The sequence below is a fragment of the Anabrus simplex genome, chromosome 7, assembly GCF_040414725.1.
Source record: "Anabrus simplex isolate iqAnaSimp1 chromosome 7, ASM4041472v1, whole genome shotgun sequence".
Lineage (NCBI taxonomy): Eukaryota > Metazoa > Arthropoda > Insecta > Orthoptera > Tettigoniidae > Anabrus > Anabrus simplex.
This window is the reverse complement of record NC_090271.1, coordinates 336,205,722-336,217,779: the sequence shown is the minus strand read 5'-3', so window position 1 is coordinate 336,217,779 and position 12,058 is coordinate 336,205,722. Positions and strand designations below refer to the sequence as shown.

The window sequence follows — 12,058 nt, the reverse complement described above, 5'->3', positions numbered from 1 at the left end:
TTGCACTTCATTGGCACATCTTTGTTCCATACAATGTCTCTCACACACTGGTAGAAACTTGCAGACTGCTGTATTCTTAAATCGATTTCTCCATTCAAATTTCCATCTTGTGATATCATGCTGCCCAAATATTTAAAATTTTCACTAATTCAAGAGGTTCATTTCCTATTTTTATCACTCCCCTGGATTTTCTGTTACCTCTTATCATGATCAAAATCTTACTTTTCGCAGTACTAATCTTCATTCCAAAATTTCTTATCTCCTCATTCCATAAATCCACTTGTGTCTGTATTTCCACTTCATTATCTCCCCAAACTACAATGTCATCATCAAAGAGCATAGACTTTACTTGCTCGCCTATCATCTTCTCCTTGATATTATGTAGAATTCTATCCATGATGATAATGAAGTGTAAGGGAGACAATACACTTCGCTGTCTTAAGCCTGTCTCAACTCTGAACCATTCAGTTTGACCCACTTTGGTTCTAACACAGCTTTTGCAATTTTGATACAATGCTATTACCATCTGCATTGTTTCATTCCCAGTCTGTGCCTCTGTCAACGTTTTCCTTACCAAATTCCTTGGGACACTGTTGTATGCCTTTTCAATATCTAGAAACGTTACTACCTTGTCCTTTCCATATTCCCAATACCTTTCCATCATTTGACGCAATGTAAATATTGGGTCAAATGTGGACCTGCCTCTTCTGAATCCATACTGGTGTTCTGCCCCTACTCTGTCTCTTATTCTTCTATCCAAGATTCTTTCAAGGATCTTAGCTGTATGAGGTATCAGTGTCACTCTCTTTAATTTTCACATTGCTTCCTCTCTCCTTTCTTGAAAATTGGTATAACAACTTAAAAAGTTTATTTTCTTGCAATCTTTCGTACAATACACTATCGTGGTGAACACACTAAATAAGATTGTGAGTAAGTTTACTGTTTGCAGAAGACGTATTTACATTTATACAACTTATATGTACAATTAGGTCTATATTGACGAGGTAGAGTGCCACTAATATGTGAAAGTTTCTGATAGCTGATGGCTATCTAATGTTTGGAAGTCTGGTTTGAACTTAATATGAAGTTCTTGCTAGCAGAATGTTAGGATGGTGTAGGCTAAGTTATAAGGAGGTGATAGTTAGTCCTGAGGTGAGACCTCTTGAACAGAGTTCAGTCCGCTTATTCAGTCCACATTTTCAAGAGGGGTACCTCCGTGTCTGACTTACGGCATAGAACTGATCTCTGGACACAGCTGACTGTGTACAGCGGCGGACTCGTTGCTCCAATTTGTACTCGCTGGCTGACATCACAAGTTATGAGTCAGCGCTCTGCTGGACACACTTGTGTATTCCAGGTGGTTCGATGCGGAAGCGAGTTGCATAGCTGCAAGGCGGAGGATACTACAACAATAATGACCCTTTTCGTCCACTCTTTTGGAACAGTCTTTTCTCTCTATATCACTCTGAAGAGTCTATATAACTACTGTAGACCAACTACTTCTGCTGCTATTATCATTTCTATGGTGACCTGGTCAATTCCAGCGGCCTTGTCTTATTTCATTCTTTTAGTGGCCCGCTCAATCTTTGCCATGGACACCTTGTTTTCCTTATTTTCCGTCTGCACTAAATATGGTTTTTTATTTCTCCTTGTACCGAGGTATTTTGCATGTTGTAAAGCTGTTCAAAGTATTTTCCCCACCTCTGCAATATATCCTGCTTCTGTGTCATCACCTCCTCCTGTTCATTTTTAACGAAGTTAGCACCTTCACCTCGGTTTTTCTTCTTTTTAACCCAATGGAATAAGATCTTTTTGTTTCCGGTTCTATCTTCTTGCAGAGATTCAGAGAATTTTTGCCAGCATTTCTTTTTCTCTTCTTGAACCACCTTGGAGCAGTCCTTCTTGCAGTGCCTGTTTTCTGTTTTGCATTCTGTTGTTCTGTTTCTCAGCCATCTTTTCCAAGCTTCTTTCTTCCTTTTAACTATATCTTTTACCCTGTCATTCCATCAGGGCGTTTCTTGATCTTTCTTCCTTCCTGATACTCTTCCACAGGTCTTTTCTGCAGACACCACCATGACTGTTTTAAAGTATATCCATTCTTCTTTGATCCTTCTGATTTCTTATTTAGGTATACTTGTTTTAATGTGTGTCTGGAACTCTTCGTTTATTTCGTTCTCCTGCAATTTCCACACCCTTAGCTTTCTCTGCCTAATCTCAGTCATCTTTTGTATCTTTCCCTTCTTTAACTTAGCTATCACAACTCTGTGATCCTCTTCAAGAGATTCACTTGGGAGGGCTGTTACGTCTACCAATATTTTCCTGTAACCTTTCTTGACCAAAATGTAATCTATCAGAGTTTTGATTTTGTTATCCCAACTATATCTTGTTATCTTCTGACTGTTTTTCTTTCAAAACTATGTGTTACCAATGATCAGCTCATTTCTTATACAAAAGTCTACCAAAATATCTCCAGCCTTGTTTCTCTTCCCATATCCAAATGGACCCTCCTCATCTCCTTTTCTTTCCTGACCTACTTGGGCATTCATGTCTCCTATGATCACAACTTGTTTGTCCTGTATATGGCCTTCCAGATATTCAAGGTAATCCTGTAGATCCGTATCTGTATTTCCTGTTTGTGGAGCATACCCTTGAATTACTTCAATTCTCAGTCTGACCTTAATCAACCTGTCATTTATGTTTTCCACCAATTCTTGGTATTCCTGTAGGCCTTTTCTAATTATGAGATCTACACCATTTTTGGCTCCTCCTCCTCCACTATAGTGTAAGGTGTATCCTTTCTTTAGTTTCCTCTCACCTTTTCCTTTCCATTTGGTCTCTCTGATTCCCAGCAATGCTATATCTTTGTCAGCCATAAAATCTACAATTTCTTCCACTTTCCCTATTAGTGTCACTACATTAATGGTCGCTATCTTGATGTATATGGTTGCTGGTCACCCATTTCTCACATTTGCATGTTGCTTGTGGGAAAACTTACTTACTTACTCCTTGACGCTACGGTCCTTGCAGAACCTTGGTCTCCGCAACAATCTTCTTCCAAAGCTCTCTGTCGATTGCCTTGGTCCTCCATCTCCGGACTCCCATGGTACGTAGATCAGCCTCCACCTCTTCTATCCATCGCTTTCTTGGTCTACCTCTACATCGTCTTCCACCTGTATGCCCCTCCAGCACTTTCTTAGGTTCTCTTGTAGTCTCCATTCCATGGAGCCAACGCACTCTAGCAGTCTTCATCAAAGATACTATATCCTGCTCTTGGTACAGGTCTCTAAGCTCCTGATTAGATCTAATACACCATCCCAGTTCAGTTTTAACTGGCCCAAAAATCTTCCTCAATACCTTTCTTTCCCATGATCTATATTCTTCTGTTTTAATTAATACCCAGGTCTCAGCTTCATATGTAACCACTGGTCTAATGACAGTCTTATTCCTGGATATTTGTTTATTTCTTAATGTTGGAATTAAGGCAGCATAGCATCGATTTCCTGCAGCCAGTCTAGAGTTTATTTCCTTTTTTGTTTCATTTTGTGAAGTAATCAGAGAGCCTAGATATCTAAATTCCTGTACCCCTTCAAAACACTTTTCTCCACACCTCAGTGCATTTGGAGGTTGACTAGATCTGGAACTCACTAGGAACTTATTTTTATTTTATTCACTGCCAGTCCAATTTGCTGTGTTCCCCTCTCCAATTCTTCATAGGTTTCGAGAAGTGCATTCTTGGTACGAGAAATTACGGCCACATAATCTGCATATGCCAATATTTGAATTAGTCTATGATATATGTTCCTTTCACGATTTGCAGTGATGGTATGCACAGCTGTTTCTAAAGCAATATTGAAGAGGACAGCAGACATTGGATCTCCTTGTCTCAAACCCACTTTTACATCAAAGGTTCGCGATACTTTCCCTTGTACGCATACCTTAGATTTACTTCCACTCAAAGCTGTTTTTACCAACCTAATCAGCTTCCCAGGATAACCAAGGACTTTTATTTCGATGAGTAGTTTTCCTCTCAGCACTGAATCGTACGCTTGTTTAAAATCAATGTACAGTTGATACAGTGGTATGTTATATTCATAGCACCTCTCCAGGATGATCCTCATTGTAAAGATATGATCTATTGTTGAATGGTTTGCACGAAATCCACACTGATATTCTCCAAGATCCTGCTCTGCTTTGTGTGTTAGACGCTTAGCTATTATTATGGTAAAAATCTTGTAGCCTATGCAAAGCAGAGATCCCTCTGTAATTTTCACATTTCAATTTATTTCCCTTCTTAAGAATTGGGTACACCAGAGCTGTTTCCCATTCTTCTGGTAATTTCTCTGTTCGCCAGATTTCCAGTATCAACTTATACAATGATTGTATCAGTACCGTTCCACCATATTTTAATAACTCAGTTGTTATTCCATCTTCTCCTGGTGACTTATTATTCTTCATCGATAAGAGGACACCTTTTACTTCTTCCAAAGTGGGTGGTTCACTGTTGCATTCCTCAGATTCATCTTCATTAGATTCACTATTTGGCAATTCTAATTCATATTCTTCATTTTGTATTTTAACTGGATTCAAAACCTCCTCAAAATATTCCGCCCATCTATCTAATATTTCCTGGGTATTTCCAAGTAGTTGCCCATCCTTATTTTGTATGCAGCTTACTCTTGGTTGAAATCCACTTTTTCTCTGCTTTACGTTTCTATAAAACTTTCTACTTCTCTTATGCTTGTTGCATCTCTTTTATCAGACCTTTTTCCATTTCTCTTATCTTTTTTCTACAAAGATTCTTGGCTTCCCTTCTGCATTCCACATATGTTTGGTGAGTAGCTCTTGTTGCCCATTGCATATATACCATCCTTGCTTTATTTCTTTTCTCCAAGGCTAGCTTTACTTCCTCATCATGCCAATCCTTCTTTGGCTGTTTCTTTCTTTCTCCTAGTACCTCCTGGGCTGCATTCGTGATGGCTTCTTTAATCACCCGCCATGATTCATCCACTGTTACTGCATTTTTATGGTTTTTCAAACCTTCTTCAACCTGTCTTTCATACTCCTTCCTCCTTGCATCATCATTAAGTTGTTCTTGGTTAAATCCTTTCCTCCTTTCTGCTTTACCTCTGACTCTTACCGCAAGCTTTTGTTTCAATTTAGCTTTCACCAAATAGTGGTCTGAATCTATATCCGCACCTCTATAAGTACGCACATCCTGTACATCTGTCGCATGTCTTTTATCAATCAGTATGTGGTCGATTTGATTCTTGGTGTTCCCATCTGGTGCCTCCCAAGTTTCTTTATGAATTCTCTTGTGCTCAAATGTAGTGCTACTGATTACCATATCCTTTGCTGTAGTGAAGTCAATAAGCCGTAACCCATTGTTGTTACTTTCCAAATGTAAACTCTCTGCTCCTATTATGGGTCTAAATTCTTCCTCTTGTCCCACTTTTGCATTGAAGTCCCCAATTACTATTTTAATGTCATGTCTAGGTGCCTCATCATACTGTTTCTCTAGTTCTTCATAAAACTTATCCTTTAGTTCATCCTCCTTTTCTTCCGTAGGTGCATGTACGCTTATAAGTGTATAATTGAAGAAGCGGCCCCTGATTCTCATGATACAGATTCTTTCATTTACTGCCTTGTAAGACATTAAGGTATGCTTGAGTTGTTTAGATATCATAAAGCCTGTTCCACAGATGTTATTGCTATTCCCACTGTTGATTAAAGTATAATCCTGTAAATCGAACATCTCAATTTCCCACCATCTAATTTCTTGTAGAGCAGCGATTTCAACATTATACTTTCTTAGTTCCTCTTCTAGTTTTCTGCTTTTCCCTGGCTGGAGTAGGCTTCTCACATTCCAAGTCGCTAATACCAATCCATAACCATTTCCTCGCCTAGGTCGTTTATCAATTTTATCTGTCTGGTTTGTTCTTACTCTTTGTGGCTTCTCAACAGTTCTTTTTTTTTAACGGGATAGAGTTGTCAACCCTATGCCCAACCCCCAACCTGGAGGACCAGGGTATCCCTTTTAGTCTGGATCATCACCTTCGACCTGTCCGGCAAGGGAGGCCCTACCAGTAGCTAAGCTACCGCCGGCATAGCTCTCAGGATCTTTTGACCACACAAGCCCCACCACCACGACAAGGTAAAGATACCATCGATGGGGTTGTGGGAAAGCACCCTAGCATTTTCCGAGGCTTCAGTACACTTGTCATCATGTAGGCTTTTATTATGATGGGTTCGCTGCTCCCAAAGACCTTTTAGATCTACTGCCAGCCGAAACTTGCAGGCCGCTCCTAACATGGAGAACAGACGCCTTTTCTAGCTGCTCCTCTGGAGTACAGACGCTACAGCTGATATGGGGTTTCAGTGGCATTTCCTCCACTGAGGGCCCATTTCCTTTCTATAAGGACTCTTCTGCCCTTAGCCGTTGGTCCTTATAGTGGGTTAGGCTATTTACCACCGCCCAACACTCAGTGTGGAGACACTGGTTGTATGGTTTTACTCCATTACCATAGCAGATTAACTGCTACTACTAATGATAATAATGATAATAATGATGATAATAATAATGATGATGATGATGATGATGATGATGATATGCAAAGATCATAAATCAAACATTACGGATGGTGTTTACTTATAGGTTATCGTACGGTAATAAATATAAAAGCTGTCCACTTCCTTGAGAAATTTCTCTCCTGTCTTCTGGTATGCTTCCGTTTTATTCATTTTATTGTGGTACTCTTTGGAGCTCCCTGAATAAAGGCGGTAGCTGATAATACACACGCAACATTTTTGACATGCTCTATTGGTGAAAAACATCTAATTCCCTCCATGGGAATTTAGAATTTTCCATTCGGCTTTTACATAATCGTCAAATTGACATATGACTTCCAGCTGAGAGAGACACGATTCCAACTATCTGGCACTTCAAGATGAGGAATTTCCTCCTCAATAATTTTGCTTTCTATTTCACTTCGTCGGAAGCCAGCATGTCTGAAACATGCAGAAATTGCAGCGGGAGATATGGTTTCCCACGACACTACGATACCTCACATAGCTTCCAGTACATTCCATTTCAGTTCTCGTTTAACCTCAAGCCTATGCATTACTGAGTTGACCAGTATGCTATGAAAGCGGTATTTAAGGAGTTTAAATATGTCCTGATCAAGTGGTTGTAACACACTCTTTGGTGCCATTCTGAATCAAATGCTTGAAGCCACTGCTTAAAAAGCACCGATATCATCCACGCTTTCATATTCGCTTCATAGGTGCGTGGAATGTTACGCACACCTTTAAATGCTTGCGGGTTGGCTGACTTGCGATAATAAACGGTTTCAGTTTATCACTACCATCCATATTGCAGCACAAAAGAACAGTTAGTCGTTCTTTGCTACGTTTCCCACCTTTGCATGGGTCGCCCTTCACCTCAAGAGTCCTTTGGGGTAATAAATGGTAGAAAAGTGTAGTTTCATTAGCATTGTAGACATCTTTAGGCTCGTACCTTTTAAGAATATTACGGAGAATTGGAAGCCAGTCATTGATGGATTTTTTTGTCTACACTTCCTGATTCGCCTTTTATTGTGTGAAACGAAATACCATGTCTGGCTTTAAAGCGGTTTAACCATCCATCACTGCACTGAAAGTCTGAAATATTTAGTCTGAGAGCCAAGTCTTTAACACGGGCCCGGAAATAGGAACTCCTGCAGCTCGTTTCTGGGTAAACCACTCAAAGAGGGCAGCTTCAAGGTCAGCATGGTTCACACTACACAGTTTTATACTCCCACTTGGAATGCTACCTGTTAAAACAGCGTCTTTGATTTTTCCTTATTTTTAAAATTATACCGCCTGCCTATTTCACTTTTGCTCACACTGATTTTTCCATAAGCCTGCACAATTTCATATTTTCTAGCCAAATCTAACGATTTTCGTTTCCCACTCGACATTGTAATGTGTTAAGTCACAGCAGAACGAAGTGGATTTGTTTTATTATCAATACTGTTTTCGAAAGGAATGAAGACTCCCAAACACAACTTAGAAACAGGCGACAGTTCGAACTATGCTGTTCACAGAACCAAAAACTGAAGACAAATGGAAATTTAAATTAACACTACACAGTACAGTCAGTTTGCTTTTAATATCACTAATAGGGCCTACACGACTTCTTTGCACGTTACGGAAAGAAACTCTATCTTTTAAATAAACAATAGCACAGTCTGTTGACATCTCTCACACAAAGCAATTTTAAACATGCACACTAAGGAAATCCTGAATTAAGCAACACAAGAAGTGGTTTCACTCTGCGTACGACAGCAATAAATAAAAGTGTCAGATTCAGTCACACCATGAGGAACGACAATTTTTGATAGCAATAATAGCAGCTCAATAAAGAACTCTTCATTGCGACAATGCATAGCCATGACAGGTTGACCAACCCAACAAATTTGTGACATCCGAATGAACTACCGTTTCGCATTAATTCTTGATACGAATGAGAGTATAATGGTACCGGTACCAATAAAATTGTTTGCAAGGGACCCGCTGCTGCAATGTTTGTCGATCTTTTTGTGGAAGGTTTTATAATATAATTGTGTGAAATGATCACAGTAATCTACAAATATTTACCAAACTTTAGTTAATGGAATATCGACAGTTATGCGGAAAAAAATATTTGATAGTATTTTGCTAGCTTTTTATGCTGAAGTGTATAAATACCAATAACAGAAAATAAAACACTGTAAAACCTCTTGGAATAATGGATGACTCAGTGAAAGGGTTCTCATTGTAATCAAAGGCTATTGTACAGTTTAATACAGGAATTTTTAAGGGACATAAAAAACCTGTTGTTATAACAGGGTTCTTGTTTATCCAGTGCTCGCTATAACAGACTTCTCCTGTAAAATTATTGCATAGTTAAATCTGTTTTTAAATAAAATTTAAATTTGGTATTGGAAACATCTCCGTTATGAAGACAGTATAAAAATTTTGCAACATACCATAGAAGTCTGTTATAGCGAGAATTCATAACAGTGAAAAATTTACTCCCTATAGTGGAAGAAGAGTAGAAGAGACAAAATAAGGAATGAGAAAATCCGGGAAGAAATTGGAGTGGAAAAAATGAATGATAGAATAGAGAAGAGCCGACTAAGATGGTTTGGGCACATAAAGCGAATGAGCGACGAAAGAATGCCAAAAAAGGTGATGGAAATGCAAATCCAAGGAAGGAGAGGCCGTGGATGACCACGATTGAGATGGAAGGATACCATCCAACGCAGCATTATAGAAAAAAACCTGGACAGGGACACAGTGTTGGAGGAGGAGTGGTGGAAAGACCGAAGAAAGTGGAGAGGAACCATATTTGCCCCCACCCGGCTACAGCTGGATAAAGGGAAATGATGATGATGATGATGATGATGATGATGATGATGATGATGATGAGTGGAATGTCATTACATCTGATTTTTCGTAAAGTCGGGAAAAATCCCAATACACATTAAAATCGATATGCAACGGCAATCAGTTTGTTCAGAACTTGCAGTTTCCAGATGATATCCACACTATAGATTACTCGTTTGTTATTTTTCGAAATCTGATACTACACGAAAGTGTATATTTAATTTCATTCTGAAAAAAATTATAGTATCACTCCAGAGGCTTCTGTGCGAAATGTTTCAGTTTTCTTATTCAAGTAGCATCACCTAATCTAACCGTATACGTATCATGAAAACATATTTCAAGCGCATGTACAGTAATTATAACCTCCTCGTTATAGCGGTCATATACTTCAGCCTTTATTTCTAACAAGTTAACAACTTCTATTGGCCATGTATTTATGCAATTACTACGAAAATGTGTTATCCTCTTTCATTTCAAAGTTGCCTTAGAGAACAGCAGTCGACTGGTATTACTGTCGACTCCGACATCACAATTGAATGTCGACGGGAGAGCTCACAATTGCACATAGCGAAAAAAAAACAACGAAACAATACTGAAGATGATCGATCGCATTTTCTGGCAAATATTTCAGTTTTTCATTCAAACACCATCACCTAATCTAACGTAATCGTACTGTATGTATCGTGATGACGTATTTCAGGCGCCAATAGAGAAATGATAACTTTCTTTCTATAAATTTAAATGGGAATAGCCTTTAAAAAATTAAACCAGACACAAGAAAATATAAACTAACCGCTGAAATCAGTGATGCACTCTGCCATATCTCAAGGTGTATTGCATTCTTACTTAATTTCAGTATAGTGTGTTAAAATTAAGCGATCGTTTACTTCAGCCTTTATTTTTAACAAGTTAACAACCGCTATTGGACACGTTATTTACGCATTTATTATGCAGACATGTTCTCCTCTTTCATTTCTAATTTTCTTTAAGGAACAGCAGTCGACGGGTATTACTAATCGACTCCAGCATCACCTTCAAATGTCGACGAGATAGCTTGCAAGTGCACATAGCGAGAAAATTATACCGAAGATGATCGATCGCAGGCAGTATAATTGCTGGGGTGTTTAAATATCAGTAGCGGAAAATATTGTGCATGCTTAATCGCTCGTAAGAACGGATGTGTCAGTCATAGGGCTCTTGCTGTAACCGAAGGGCAATACGCAATTTAATATAGGAATTTTCAGGGAACAGAAAAAACTATTATTATAGCGGGGTTCTTGTTATATGCCGTACTCGCTGTAGCAGACTTCTGCTGTATATCTCTAGCAACTGTGCATTGTTTCTTTAGCATTTTCTTTTTCATGATTCATTGTAAAAATATTTTGAGAGTATATTGAGTCTGATGAGACAGTTTATGAATAAAAATAAATAAGACTGTATTATAAATAATATAATATAATAAAATATAATATAATATAATAAATAATATAAATAATACTGTATTATTATATTTCACTGCAAGTATAACAACAAATAGACTTTTGATATTTCACTATTCAATAATACTCAAGTACAGTAAAATGAAAACTGCCATTATTGATATTGCTATCAAACAACCATTATTGAGGAAGTAGGGCTACAGCTAGACAAGCAGTGGACATGCTTTGTTGAAAGTGGGTAAGCTCCGAAGCTCATGAAAAATGAACTCACTCCAAAAACCGTAAAAGTAGTTAGTGGGACTTAAAGCAAATTACATTGTTATTAAAATGAACTTGACATCCTGTTTCTGAATCCTTCTTTTTCTTGTGAAATATTGTCCCCTTGTGAGCGCACGAGGGTTAATGGCCTCGTATGTTATGTAGCATACTAGAATATTTCATCAGTGTAAGGTTCTGTAACTAAACAAATATCTCTAAGGGAGCATTATAAAGACAATACTTGTTTGAAGTTTTTAAACTTTTTTCGATCATAAAGTATTGATAAGGATTATTAGTTCATACCCTACTCCTCAACACACCTAATAGATATGGTATTGAGTAAGCAAAGGAATAGTACAACTCTTGTAAACATGTCAGGTTTATGTGCTTGTTTCCATCTAGATGCAATATTACCCCAAAAGAATTTTGTATACATCAACAATAGATTTCTGAACTGGTATGTTTGTTTACCTAGGTGACAACTGAAGGTCCAATCGATGCACTTCTGTTGTTCCCTGTAGTGTCCTGATGTTCGCAGTGTACTTCAAGTATTGCTAAGATACATAGGCCTACTATTTGGTTTCTGCATTTCAGTTCCTTAGTTCGTTATTATGGCTCCAGGAATGGAAATATCCATAGGTAAACGTGTTTCAATTATTGTAGAACTTGGACAAGCAGGTTTATCAATTCGTCAAATTGCGAAACAGTGTAGCGTGTCTGTAGGGAAGTACAATACACCCTTCACCAACAGACGACAACAGGTAGCAATAAGGACAGACCATGACCAGGACAACCTCGTAAAACCACTTAAAGTGATGATAAATTCATCAGAATTACTAGTAAGATAAATAGGTTCAAAACAGTGCCACAAATTTGCTCAGAATTGGTAGAAATGAATAAGAAACAAATATATGTTGCAACAGTAAACAGGAGACTGATTGAAGGCTGTTCAAAAG

The 12,058-nt window shown here is 38.2% G+C and overlaps 1 protein-coding gene across 2 annotated transcripts in view; it reads left to right on the top strand.

Moving 5' to 3' along the window:
* The window catches only part of LOC136877159 (U2 small nuclear ribonucleoprotein auxiliary factor 35 kDa subunit-related protein 2), a 129,475-nt gene that overhangs the window by 22,797 nt on the left and 94,620 nt on the right, over nt 1-12,058 (top strand). The gene's annotated exons all lie outside the window — the stretch shown is intronic.